The sequence below is a fragment of the Podarcis liolepis genome (genome assembly GCF_965112155.1).
Source record: "Podarcis liolepis genome assembly, chromosome: 15".
Lineage (NCBI taxonomy): Eukaryota > Metazoa > Chordata > Lepidosauria > Squamata > Lacertidae > Podarcis > Podarcis liolepis.
In genome coordinates this window covers 27,418,584-27,431,334 of record NC_139566.1, presented here as the reverse complement: position 1 = coordinate 27,431,334, position 12,751 = coordinate 27,418,584, and positions in this window count along the sequence as shown.

Sequence of the window (12,751 nt, the reverse complement as noted above, 5' to 3'; positions counted from 1 at the left end):
CTCCAGAAAGACAGGAATTGAGCTGGTAGCTTGTCTGAAGGCTATTTGCATGTCCCAAGGGAGGTATTTTACAGCATAGGTGTTGCCATGGAAAAGGCCTTGCCGCTAACCTTTTATAACAGCAGGTCCAGAACAGCTTCAGGAGAACAAGAAAGACCCTGCTGAATGAGGCCAAAGCAGGAAGGGGATGGGGGGCTAGTCCAGCACCCTGTTCTTATAGTGGCCAACCAGATTCACCAAAGAGAAGCCCACAAGCAGCACCTGAATTATTATGTACCTCTTGCATGCCAAAATGGTTTCTATGCAGTTTAGAAGTATAAAATCCATTACAGTGGTGCCTCGCAAGACGAAAAGAATCCGTTCTGTGATTCTCTTTGTCTAGCGGTTTTTTCGTCTTGCGAAGCAAGCCCATTGACGGATTAGCGGATTAGCGCTATTAGCGGCTTTTAGCGGCTTATCTGCTGATCGGATCAGCTGATAAGCGGTTTAGCGGCTTAGAAAAAGGGGGGAAGGGGAAAAACCCGCAGGAACTCGCAAGGCATTGTCGTCTTGCGAAGCAAGCCCATAGGAAATTCGTTTTGTGAAGCACCTCCAAAACGGAAAACCCTTTCGTCTAGCGGGTTTTCCGTCTTGCGAGGCATTCGTCTTGCGGGGCACCACTGTATTAATAAATATAGTCCATACATAATTAAAATGCATAATAAAATGCAACTGCCCTCTCTCCACTTGCAATTCCAAGCAATTTGTATGCAGCAGTGTACTCAGAGGAGAACCTTCGGGAATGGAGCAGCTGAACAGGAATAGCTGGTCACTGGCAACACGCAGGAATGTCACAATAGTTTGGTAAATGGGCTGTGCATACTGGAAAGCAGAGCTGCAGGGCAGGTGGAAGTAAATTGAGGAGATGCTGGGAGTGCAAAATGCCAAGATTCTGCCTCAGCTGTGTGTGCATGCCCTAGGCTAGGGACAAGCACTGCCAGTATTTTTGGAGGAGGAGGAGGTACTGTAACAGCTTGTAGGCTAGGTGAAACTCCGAATTCCAAGCTGAGAAGAGCCTGCCTGCTCTGATCTCCATTAACCACATGGATCCATTGATGCAATTCAAAGGGAGTGGCATGAAGTAGCAAGTAGCAAGACATCAAGAATGGAATTGCAAGAATTATATCCGAGGCAACTCTAGATCTTTCAGTGTGCAGGTAATGCTGCTTAGTAGGACTCAGTGGGGCGGAGAGACACCAATTTCAGTTTGCCCCAGAGCAATAACAACAGAAATCTGAGGGCGGACGCAGTGATAGCCTTACACATGCACATTTTCACGACTAGCCTGAGCTCCATGATATTACATACCTGTGATTTGCCTTGAATCCCACCATATTAGATAATTATCAGCCAATTTCCAACATCCCATTTTGGGGCTAGGCATGGTGGCATCTCAGCTTTAGGGGTTTCTCAAGGAGACAGACTATCCAGATTTACTTCAATCTGATTTCTGGCTTTGTTATGAGATGAGACTGCTTTCATCACCTTGGTGAATGAGGGTGTCCCTGTTGGATCTCTCAGTGGCCTTCAATTCTATTGAGCATTGTGTCCTTCTGGGCCACCTTGCTGGAATGGCACTTGGAGGCACTGTTTTACAGTGGCTCCTTTCCTTCTTGGAGGGGTGAACCCAGAAAATGGTGCTGGGGGACTCCTGTTTGACATCTTGGTAGCTTGCCTGCATCTTGGTAGCTTGCTTCAGGGTTGTGTTCATTCCCCCATGCTATTTAACATCCACATGAAACCACTGGGAGAGGTGGTCTGAAGTTTCGGGGTTCAGTGTCACCAGTGCGCTGATGATACCCTGCTCTAAATCCAAGGAAGCTGTCTCAGTTCCAAACCAGTGTTGGCTATCAATAATGGCCTGGATGGGAGTAAACAAATTTAAACTTAATCCAGACAAGACGGAGGTGCTCTTGGTTGTTTGGTAGGCAGACCAGGGAATAGGGATTCAGCCTGTGCTAGATGAGGTAGTGTTCCCCCTGAATACACAGGCTTGCAGTTTGGGTGTGCCGGACTCAGTTCGGAGTCTGGATGCCCAGGTCGCTGTGTTGGCCAGGAGTGCATTGGCACAGTTAAAGCTAGTGCGCCAGCTGTGCCTGTTTCTCCAGATGCCTGATTTGGCCACAGTGACACAGACCTTAGTTCCATCCCAGTTGGATTGCTGTAATGTGGGGCTGCCTTTAAAAAGTGCTCAGAAACTTCAAATTAGCTCAGAGAGCTGGAGACAGATTGTTGACTGGCACTGGTTACAGCAGCTCCACTGCCTACTGGTCTGTTTTCTGGCACAATTCAAAATGCTGGTTATGACCTGTAAAGCCCTGCATGACTTTGGTCCAAGCTATCTGAATGACCATATTCCTTCATAAAAACATGCTGAGACTCAGAGATTTTGGGGGGAGTCCCTTCTCACATGCACATTTGATAGGGATGCGGGAGAGAGCCTTCTCTGTGGCTGCTTCCAGACTTGGCAAATCCCTAGAGATGTTAGACTGGCTCCCTCCTTGTTGTCCCCCTTGTTTCCTTCTGCTTTTAATGAGGAGGCTGGTGCCTTGCTGTTTTTGTTGTGATTTTCTGTATGTTTTAAATAGATCTTATACAGTTTTAATTTTATTAATACTTAATTGTTTTTCAATGATTGTTGCCCCCCCCAATATGTTTTAGCTGTTCTTATTTTATCAGTAAAATGCAGGATATAAATAAATATATTCCAATAGTTCTTATTATAGTTCAAACACAGATTTAAGCAAGCTCAGAGGAAAACATAAGCCCCCATTTATGATAGTCAGGCGACAAAATCATTTCTTTCCACCTTCTCTGAATAAGTAGAAAAGCTGTATAACGAATTGACAGGCTGGGTATAGATTTCCCCTGTGTTTCAGTTTGGGTGTTTTTGGTTTGTTCATCACTAGTTAATAGCCAAAGGAAAAAGTATTTGCTACTGTAGCTTCTGACATAAATTTCATAAAAAATTAAATTGCTGGAAAACCGAAACCCTGGAGAGGGACTGGAAAAGCCCCCAACTGATTCACATCAAGGTGATCTCTCTCCTGCCTTTCTTGATAGCTCCACAGCCACTTGGCAGTCTGCAAACTCTTGTTAAAGTAAGATGCCAGTTGCAGACTTAGTGCAGAAAGCATTGATCTGGTGTGTAGAGATATTTCCTATTCTGATTAATTCAAGGGGGTTCTGGAAGCTTCTCTGAGAAAGAAACAAGCAGAAGGTTCATGATGTTTGGGTTATTCCTTCTGTGCCGCAAGTTCGGGGGTGACCGAGCCAGCGAGACACTGAGGCAGCTGGCCGGCTCCGCTCTCCTGCGCACCTGGGACTGGGCAATCGGGGGGGGGGCGGGGGCGCCAGGCAGATCTTTGCAGCCTGGTGCCACATATGCTTAAGACAGCCCTGGATGGAGCCTCTATTTTTACAGCTACTAAACAGTGGGTAGCAGTGTAATGATACTGCAATCCTATACATGTCTACTCAGTGATAAGACCCACCCCCCTATGTTCCTGCCACTGAGAAAAGATCAGGATAAAATATATTGTACATCAAGAGGATTATGATCAATTAACCACCCTTCACCCTAAGGTCCTAGGACTGGTTAGAACATTAAAACACAATTTCAAAAAAGTTTAAAACAACTCACAATAGCAAAACTAAGGTGGGTCCTAAAATATGCACCTCTAGTGCCAAAGGCATATTCAACATCCACTGGATGCTGCATAACGAAGGTGTCAAATGCACCTCCATGAGGAGGGAGTTCCACATTAGGGAAATAGTGCCTTGTGATGTCTTTTTATTTATTTGCACCCCATCTTTCTGCAGCGGAATTCAAGCCAGCCTCACACAGGGCCCCCAGACAGGTCTCCCATCCAGGCACTGATCAGACCCAGGCCTGCTTAGCATCAGCGAAGGTGTTGCTGCGGCAGGTACTTTCAAACAATGCACTTCTCTCCCTGCTTCAGCAGACAAGGTGATCCATAGGCTAACCCAAGCCCAATCAGGCCCTTCTTCCGGTGAACTTATTCGGTTCTTTTGGTGGTGGTGGGCAGCCAATTAAGAAGGAAGTGAAGTTGGGAGGTGAGAGTGGAAAGTGAAGCAGTGCACTTAATGCTTCCTTCAATGACATTCTGGTTTCAAAGAAGTGTTTGATCTTTGACTTTTCAGACTCTCCAGTAAATTATTCAGCAGCATTTCCAAAGTCTGCGGGGAATGCCCTAAAAGCTGAGTCGCTTTAGTGAAAGGAAGCCTCCACAAGAGCCAAAGCATTTGTAATGAATGTAGGAGAGCGTTCCCTAATGTACCTTTTCATTCAATTTGGGCAGCCGGTACTCGAAATGCACAGATTGGGTGCTTGGTGGCGCTGTGGAGTTATAAATCCCACTCAATCGCTCTATGCCCTCTGCAGATTTCGGAAGAAAGGCTTTAGCAATCACTTGTTCGAGGCATGTTGTTGTTTTTAATCAAGCAAGCGAGCAACCTCCAAAGAAGATGGTCCTAAAGCAGTCTTGCATAGCCTAGTATGTGCAGCAAAACCCATGTCATACTGGCTCAAGTTCGCAGAAGCAAGCCCCTCCAGGTTTGCTCAGATCCTGGTACAAAGTTAGTCAAAGCACACTCATCCCCAGAAAGAGGGAGACCTAAAGCGAGGCAGATTTAGGACCCCGGTGAAGGTGGCAGAGTTGCAGGCTTTTTTTTAAAAAAAGATCTTCCAGGTATCAGGCATTCATTGGTAGAATTCCATGGCCCCACAGCCCAGCCCCTACACAAATGACAGCCCAAATAACAGCATTTTATGGGGACAGCAGCAGATAGACCTGGCAACTAGCACCTATTCTGACATAGACACTCAGGAGCTACTACTGGTCACTAGAACATCTTTTAAAATTATTAAAGCAGCCAAGCATGTATGCAGGAGCGCAGGAGGCTGCTTTTTACTGAATCAGACCTTTTGTTCACCTCGCTCAGTATTGTTACAAAAGTTGGGTGCTCCCACTCTCTGCCGAGCAGTAGCAAGAGGCCATAGGGGGTTTCAGACATTCACCCAGGGTCTGTGTTCCTTTGCAGAACTGAGACACAGCGGAGACTGTCGTAGCTTTAAGAAATATTCTTATTTATTCACCTATTTACACCTTCATTCTTCATGGAGGGAGTCCAGATCTTACAGCATGGTCCTTTCAAGAGGGGCTTGTCTCCTACAGCAGTGCAGCCAGCCTTCAGCCATCCTGCCCAAGATGGAGCCCAGTCTTTCTTCTTCCTTCTTCCCAGAACGCCCTACTAAGGAACTCTCTTTTCCTGTCACCTCACACTCAGTTACTTACAAACTCCCAGTCTCTGTTCACACCTCAGGGCAAGGGGGTTCCCTGCATTTCCTTGCATTTCCAATGGCTCTCAGTTGCCCTGTATTGTTTCTTAATGACCCTGGCTTGACTAGGTCATTTTGCACATGCAGCTTCTATTTCTCCCTTCACATTCCAAATTCCACATTTATTAATTTATAGGGTTTAGTGGGATCCCACCCCCCAAAAAATCTATAACAGTTTTGTCTACAATAACTGGCAGTGACTCCCCCTCTCTCCTAGGGCTAGAACTTGTGGACATCTAATTACGCTGAATGTTGCAAGATTGACAAAAGGAAGGACTGCTTCACCCTACAGAAGGCAGTGATGGCTACCAACTTGGATGACTCTAAAAAGAGGATTGGACAAATTTATGGAGGAGAAGGCTATCCATGGCTACTAGCCCTGGTGCCTATGTGTTACCTCCATGTTCAGAATCAGTTATGCTTCTGATTTCCAGTTGCTGGAAACCACAGGAGGGGACATTGCTTTTGTGCTCGGATTCTGGTTACTGGTTTACCAGAGGCATCTGATTGGGCACTGTGAGAACAGGATGCTGGCCTAGATGATCCAGCAGGCTCTTCCTATGTTCTGCTGCCCCTTTGCCAGTGTTGAAATAAGGCTCAGCTGCCTGTGTTGCCAGTTTCTCCGCGTGGAATGAAGGTGGCACCATCTCAGGCAGCAAAAAATCTCAGGCCGGCTGGCCAGAGGCAGGCCTTATTAGGGCTCATTTGCACTGATTACAGCCAATCCTCACTAATCCCTGAAGATTTCTCAGTTTAAGCTGTGACTAGTCCAGGTCGGCCACGGGGCTTTGAAGCACTTAAACGCGGCTGGGGTGACAGGTCAGTGGAACAAGTTATTAGCTGAGAAAGGGAAATTAAGCCCCAGCGGTCCCCCAGGGTGAAGGAGCAGCTCAACGTGTGTTATGTAGGACTGTTACTTGATGAATATTTTCGTGCTGTGTTTGTGTTAAATCAGTGATGTGATTCTGTTGTTCATCCTTTGCAATACCCAGGGCTCTTTAAGTGTGATGCATAAATAAAATTAATATAATAATAATAATAACAGCAGCAGGAACAACTTTGCAGCTGAAACAAAGCTCTTTCATTGCCCTCTCAATAATGGTCCACATTTTGACATAATAGACTCTCTTGGGCCAGTGCCATAGCTCAGTGGTAGAGCATCTGCACTGCAGAAGGTCCCAATTCCCAATAGCAGGTAGGGCTCCTTGCCCAAAATCCCAAAGAACCACTGCCAATCAGCATAGAAAGTACTGAGCTGAATGAACCAGCTATATAAGGCAGCTTCCTGTGAGGTCTAAAGTAGCCAAATTACCTGCCAGCAACTTGGGAGCTGTAAACGGGTTGCCACCTTTTCAGTGGGTCACTGCAGCTGTGCTTTGAACAGCAGCTTAATATGTGGGCATCAGTAATAAGTGATGGTGTTTCTCTCCATTGTTTTTTGATGCCTAAATTGTCTGTGTCCCTGTGAATGGGAGCCAAGCCCATCGCAGCCTATCAGCTTAAGGAAGAGGTGGTGGAACTGATGCTGGGATTCACCAGGAGAGCGACCAAGTCTGCAACAGAGCTTGACAGCGGTGTAGCCTCCTGCATAGACTACTAGACAATGTGTCCCTGTGCATGCTGCTGGAATACAACACTCATGATCCCTGACCATTGGCCATGCAGGCGGCTGGGGATTCGGGGTACAGCAACCAAACCTGCAGGGTCACAGTGAGTGAGCCAGTGTGGTGTAGTGTTTAAGAGCGGTAGACTCGTAATCTGGTGAACCGGGTTCGCTTCCCCGCTCCTCCACATGCAGCCGCTGAGTGACCTTGGGCTAGTCACACTTCTTTGAAGTCTCTCAGCCCCACTCACCTCACAGAGTGTTTGTTGCGGGGGAGGAAGGGAAAGGAGAATGTTAGCTGCTTTGAGACTCCTTCGGGTAGTGATAAAGCAGGATATCAAATCCGAACTCTTCTTCTTCAAATGCTGCCAGTCACTGAATGTTGAACTATCAGCACTGCACACTACACAGCATCTCTGTATCCTGTTTATTGCTAACATGCTTAGCCACCGCATCGCCTTAGCTCCTCTGGATTTGTGCTAGTGACCTACAAGTGAAAGGCTCAGAGGCCTCTATTCCTGATCTTGCACCACTGTGGTTAAATCAGCATGAGTCATAGAATCATAGCTGAAAGCCATCTCAAAAGTTAGCCCTCTACCAGAACTGGATATTTTATTTTGTTTTTTTAAATTTTATTTGTATTTTTTAATCTATTGTTGGTGTTATAGCTGTTGCTGCTGCTGTTGTTGTTATCTTTATATTTCATATTTCCTGCAAGCAGCTCAAGGTGACAAACGTAGCTCTCTGCCCATTTCTTTACAAGTTGATAGAAGTTTATAAAATCACACATGGCATGAAGAAAGAAGTTAGAGAAAAGTTTTTCTCCCTCTCTCATAACATTAGAACTCACAGGCGTTCATTGAAGATGAATGATGTGAGATCCAGGACAGATGAGAAAGTTCTTCACAGAGTTAAGCTATGGAATTTGCTCCCACAGGAGGCAGTAAGGACCACCCACGTGGATGCCTTTAAAAGAGGACATAGTCATGGAGGAAAAGGCTGTCGGCTATCAGTGGTTAGCAGTCACCATGGTTATGCTCTGACTCCATTGTTGGAGACCGTAACAGTTCTGAAAACCAGTTGTGGGAAGCCACAGGAGGGGCAGAGTGCTGATGAGCTCAGTTCCTGCTTATGGGCCTCCCATCAAAGGTGGTTGGGCCAAATGATCTTCAGGGAACCTCCCAACTCTACAGTTCTATGATTCTATTATTGTGGTTTCGTGGTATACACAAGCTTTGCGTGAAGAGGGTTCCACAGTCAGTTATGCTTGGGTCCTCCTTTCTGGTTTTCCTTTGCGGCATCTGCTTGGCCAGTGGGAGAAGAGGATGCTGGTTTATCCTTGAGATAGGTGAGGCTGAGAGAAGGTCACCAACCTAGTGAGATTCATGGCTGAGTGGGGATTTGAACTCTGGCCTGCCAAGCCCTCACCCAGCACCCAAACCACTGCACCATACTGGTTTACACTGCAACAGCATCAAATAAGTGGCCAGCCAACCCCCCAAAAAACCCCTTCTAATGGAGGAGAGTCCACCAGGTTCCCAGGCAGCTTGTTTCACCAGACCAGCCTTGGCCAACCTACTGCTTTCCAGATGCTTTTGACTACAACTCCCATCAGCCCAGCCAGCATGCCCTTTAGAAAAGGTCCACTGCTTTGTGTTAACACCGGTAGAAAGAGGTCCGCTGAGAGACAAGGGCTGTGGGTACCACGAAGAGCTGCAGCAACAGAAGTCAGATTGAAAGTAATGGATCTAAGTTAACCATGTCCATTCAGTGGGTCTACTCTGAGTTCGACTAACATTGGGTGCAAACCATGGTTTTTATCTTTAAAAATATATTAGCCTTTTCTATAACAAAATGGTGTGAATCCCCAAATAAATGGGTTTAACATCAGGGCAGCAGAACCAAACACCGTCTTATTCCTGCAGTCATGATGGTGAATGAGTTTAAAATGCAATATTGCACATGCTCCAAGAGTATTTCTTTTTATTTTCATCAGGGTTGGCAAACTGCTTTGGGAGGCATCTCTCTCTCTCTCTCTCTCTCTCTCTGTGTGTGTGTGTGTGTGAGAGAGAGAGAGAGAGAGAGAGAGAGAGAGAGATAAGGGGAACCACAGGCCTGAGGACCAAATCTGGCCCTCCCGGCTTCTCTATAGGCCTTCAGCACTCTCCACAGCCATAACCAAACCCCTCACTGGCCCTGAGTGGTTTTGCCTAACTAGGTAGACTGTGTCATTGAGCTCTACTAATACCTCTTGTTTGCCTGAATGAAGGGAATGAAAATCTGTGTAGGAATCAGCGTTCTCCACAAAGGTAAAATTTACATCCGTTACTCCACCCACTTTTACCTCTGGCCCCACCTGCCACTTGTATATGGCCTCCCAGAAGGTTGTTTAGAGCACAATGTGGCCCTTGAGCTAAAAAAAGGTTCCCCACTCCTGCTCTAACCTATCAGGAAAGTAAAAGCAGGCATAAAGTTTGGAATGGCAGCAGGGTGGCAAGAGAAGTGTTTCTTATGTGCATCTCACAACTAATACACACAGCTGTCTGAAGGAGGCACCATCAGGTTGTTAAGACCAGGGTCCAAACTTTCCTGGCTGCACTCCTAGCTGCAGCACATAGCTAAAGGCAGAACCATGGGGGCAAGTCACACTAGTATGGAGACACGGCGCTTGCATGCTGAGCCGCCTAGCTGGGCGGATCCTTGCTCCGCTTGTGTATTGTCTGCAGGGCAGCTTGGAATCTCTCCCAGTGCTGGCCGGGAGATGAAAGCAGAGGAATAATCCCTGCAATGAGATTATTAGATTGAAGGTTTAATCCCTGAACCTGCCTGTACAAGAAAACAGCCTCTCTCCTGCTGCATTTGGCTTCCGGAGACTGAGTTATACAGAGAAGGAAGCCATCCTTTGGTCTGCAGAATGGTAGGGCAACTCTCACACTCTGGCTTATTCCCATTTCGGCTAAGGCTGGTCCAATAATACTTGGGCAGGTACAGGAGGGCTGGGTGGCTGCACCACCAGTGGATGTGAACTGTGCTTTATAATGTATGTTGGAAGTAGAGCGCGTCCTTGAAGGCCAGCAGGCCCAGTGGTATCAGCACCTAAAAGGGTTGCAGCTGAGGACGATACCTGGCTGAGTCAGTCCAAGGAGAGTTGCTGCTGCTCCGAGTAAACCAGCCTTCGCTAGCTTAGTGCCTTCCAGATGTTTTGGACTACAACTCCCATCATCCCTCGCCAGCAACAGTCAGGGATGTGCTTGCTATGGAGGGGGCCTCTTGGTTGCTCCACTGTCCTCAGAATCTCAAGGGCTGGTGGCCCATGAGAGGACATCCTCTGTGCCACCCCGTTAGTTGTGCAATGCTCTCCCCCCAGAGGTGCATCGGGTGCCTTCAAAGTACAGCTTTTGTCAACAGCTGAAAACAAACCTCTTTCTGCTGGCCTTTCCCACTAGAGAGGTGTATTTTAAGACCCACCCAGTTCTTATTATTCTGATTTGTTTCAAACTGTTTTTAATATTGCATTTTTATTTGTTGCGACCTGTCGCGGGACCTTGGCGTGAATGGTACATAATAAATCAAAGTCATAATAATAAATACATCTAGAGCGGGGGTTCCCAAAGTGGACAATATTTGCATTCCCAGGGAGCGGTGGTGCTACCTAGGGAGGTGATAAGGGAGGTGACAGCAGAGTTCTGGAGGTGTACATGGCTTTCAGACTTTGAAAATCACTGGATGAAGTTTGTCAGTTTTGTTGAATTGGATTTTGAATAAATGTGCATTCATTGTTGTTGTTTTGGATATTATGGTGCAATTGTCTTCCTTAGTGGGTCGTGCCTACTGTTGTTCTGGATAATATTTTTCATAGGGTAGGGTAGAGGCAGTGCTTTTTTTCTGGGGGTACTCAAGGGTACACAGCACTGGCACATCACCCTCCCAATGTTCAAAGCGTGGCATTTACATGGTGAGTACTGGTGCTTCCCCCTCCCCCAAAAAGAGCACTGAATAGAGGGCACTGGGCATGAGCTTATGGAAGCAAGGGGACAGCGGCTTGAAAAAGCTTGGAAACCACTGCTCTAGCAAGCAGACAATACAAGGTTAGCTGGGCCGATGATCAGCTCCACAAGAAGACAGTTTCATGACACATGTGAGATCTGCAGGGCATATCTTCAATCAACTCAGTTATGGTTCCCCCGCCCCTTTTTCAGTTATTGTACCATCAGAAAGAACGTGGGGTGGGACTCTGCTGCATTTAGAATATTGCAAACTGTTCTGGTAGTTCCTCCTTAACCACAGTTTGTTAGAAAAGGGTAGGAAATATCAGCCAGGAGTTGGAGCCTCTTACCTGCATAACCAGGGATTTCTAGTTTAGAAAGAAAAGGCCCAGGAGCTCCTTGATCCATGTTGGAGGTAGAGGGCTGTCATCTTTTTTGCCCAATGGTTGGGCTGGCATCAAGGCTCAGCATGGTCTAGCACCTGCCAGGAGGGCTTACACCCCAGCAGCAGGACCTGCCGACCAGATCCTGCTCCTCCCCTCCACCCCTTGCAGCCTGCTTGCTTGGTTCATCCACTTCCTACTCTTACTCTGACCCAGACTGCGGCAGTGGTGAAAGAAGGAGGGTCAGAAGATGCCCCTGGTCTGCTTGCTGACTCACTGGGCTCTGCCTGGCAAGCAAGCAAGTAGTACCAATGATGATCAGGAGGAGAAGCAGCAACAACAACAACAACAACAACTGGTGATTACAACACCCTGAGGAGCGGTTAGGCTCACTTAGCAAAGGGGACCATGGAAGGTATCTTGCTGACAGGCCCTCTGGAACCTGAAGCGCCTCAGCTTCTTCACACCTGGGACCCACTTTTAGTCCAAACGTTCATTTGAGGACTTGCTTCTTAATTCATTGCTTTTTAAAAACCATATATTTCCATGCGGAGGCTGTGACTGAGCTTAGGTTAAGCTGAGACCCGTCTGTGGGTTCTAATCCACCAGCTGAAAAGATCATTGGCCCAGGGCAGGCATGGGCAGACCTCATGCTTGTCAGATCTACTCAGTGATTGGTTTCCCCCCTACTAGAAACCCAAGATGTACCTTGCAGCGTCAGGTGGGAAAGACTTAAAGCACATCTCCCCATGTGTCTCTGCAATAAATCCTGGGAACTATAGTTTATACACTGTAGCTCTGTGTCTGCTTCCCTCCCCCTCACTTTGTTCTGCTGCCACCAAACCCAATGGGGTCTAGAGGTTTACTTAGGGGGCTGGATCAGGCCCCCAGGCTGCTGGTTAGCGACCCCTGCAATAGACAGTTCTAAGGAGATATGCTCAGGATTGTGCTGCCTGGTGTGTTGTGACTGCCACTAGAATGGACAAGAGATCAACGTGTGCTAACATGCTTCCTCTGCTATCTGTGGCATCAGGCAAGTGATAGCTGTGACTGCTGGAATTTACTTTGATTATGCCAGGCTCTAAGGCTGCCTTGGAAATGTGACCCCTGGCATCAAGCTTGCTGGTTTCAGACAGAACTTCTGCCCCACCCATTCCTCAGAAACTGTAGTGGAAATAATTCAAAAGAATCCCAGAAACTGTAGTTTAAGGGTGCTTGGAATTGTAGCTCTGTGAGAAGGAAACTACAGTTCCCATGATTTTTGGGGGCGTGTGCTTTAAATATATGGTGTGGATGCAGCCAGTGAGGCAAAGGACATGTTAGTACCCTTTCCCCCCATTTTGATGTACAGAAGCCAAGTGGACTAGCAGCTGATTCT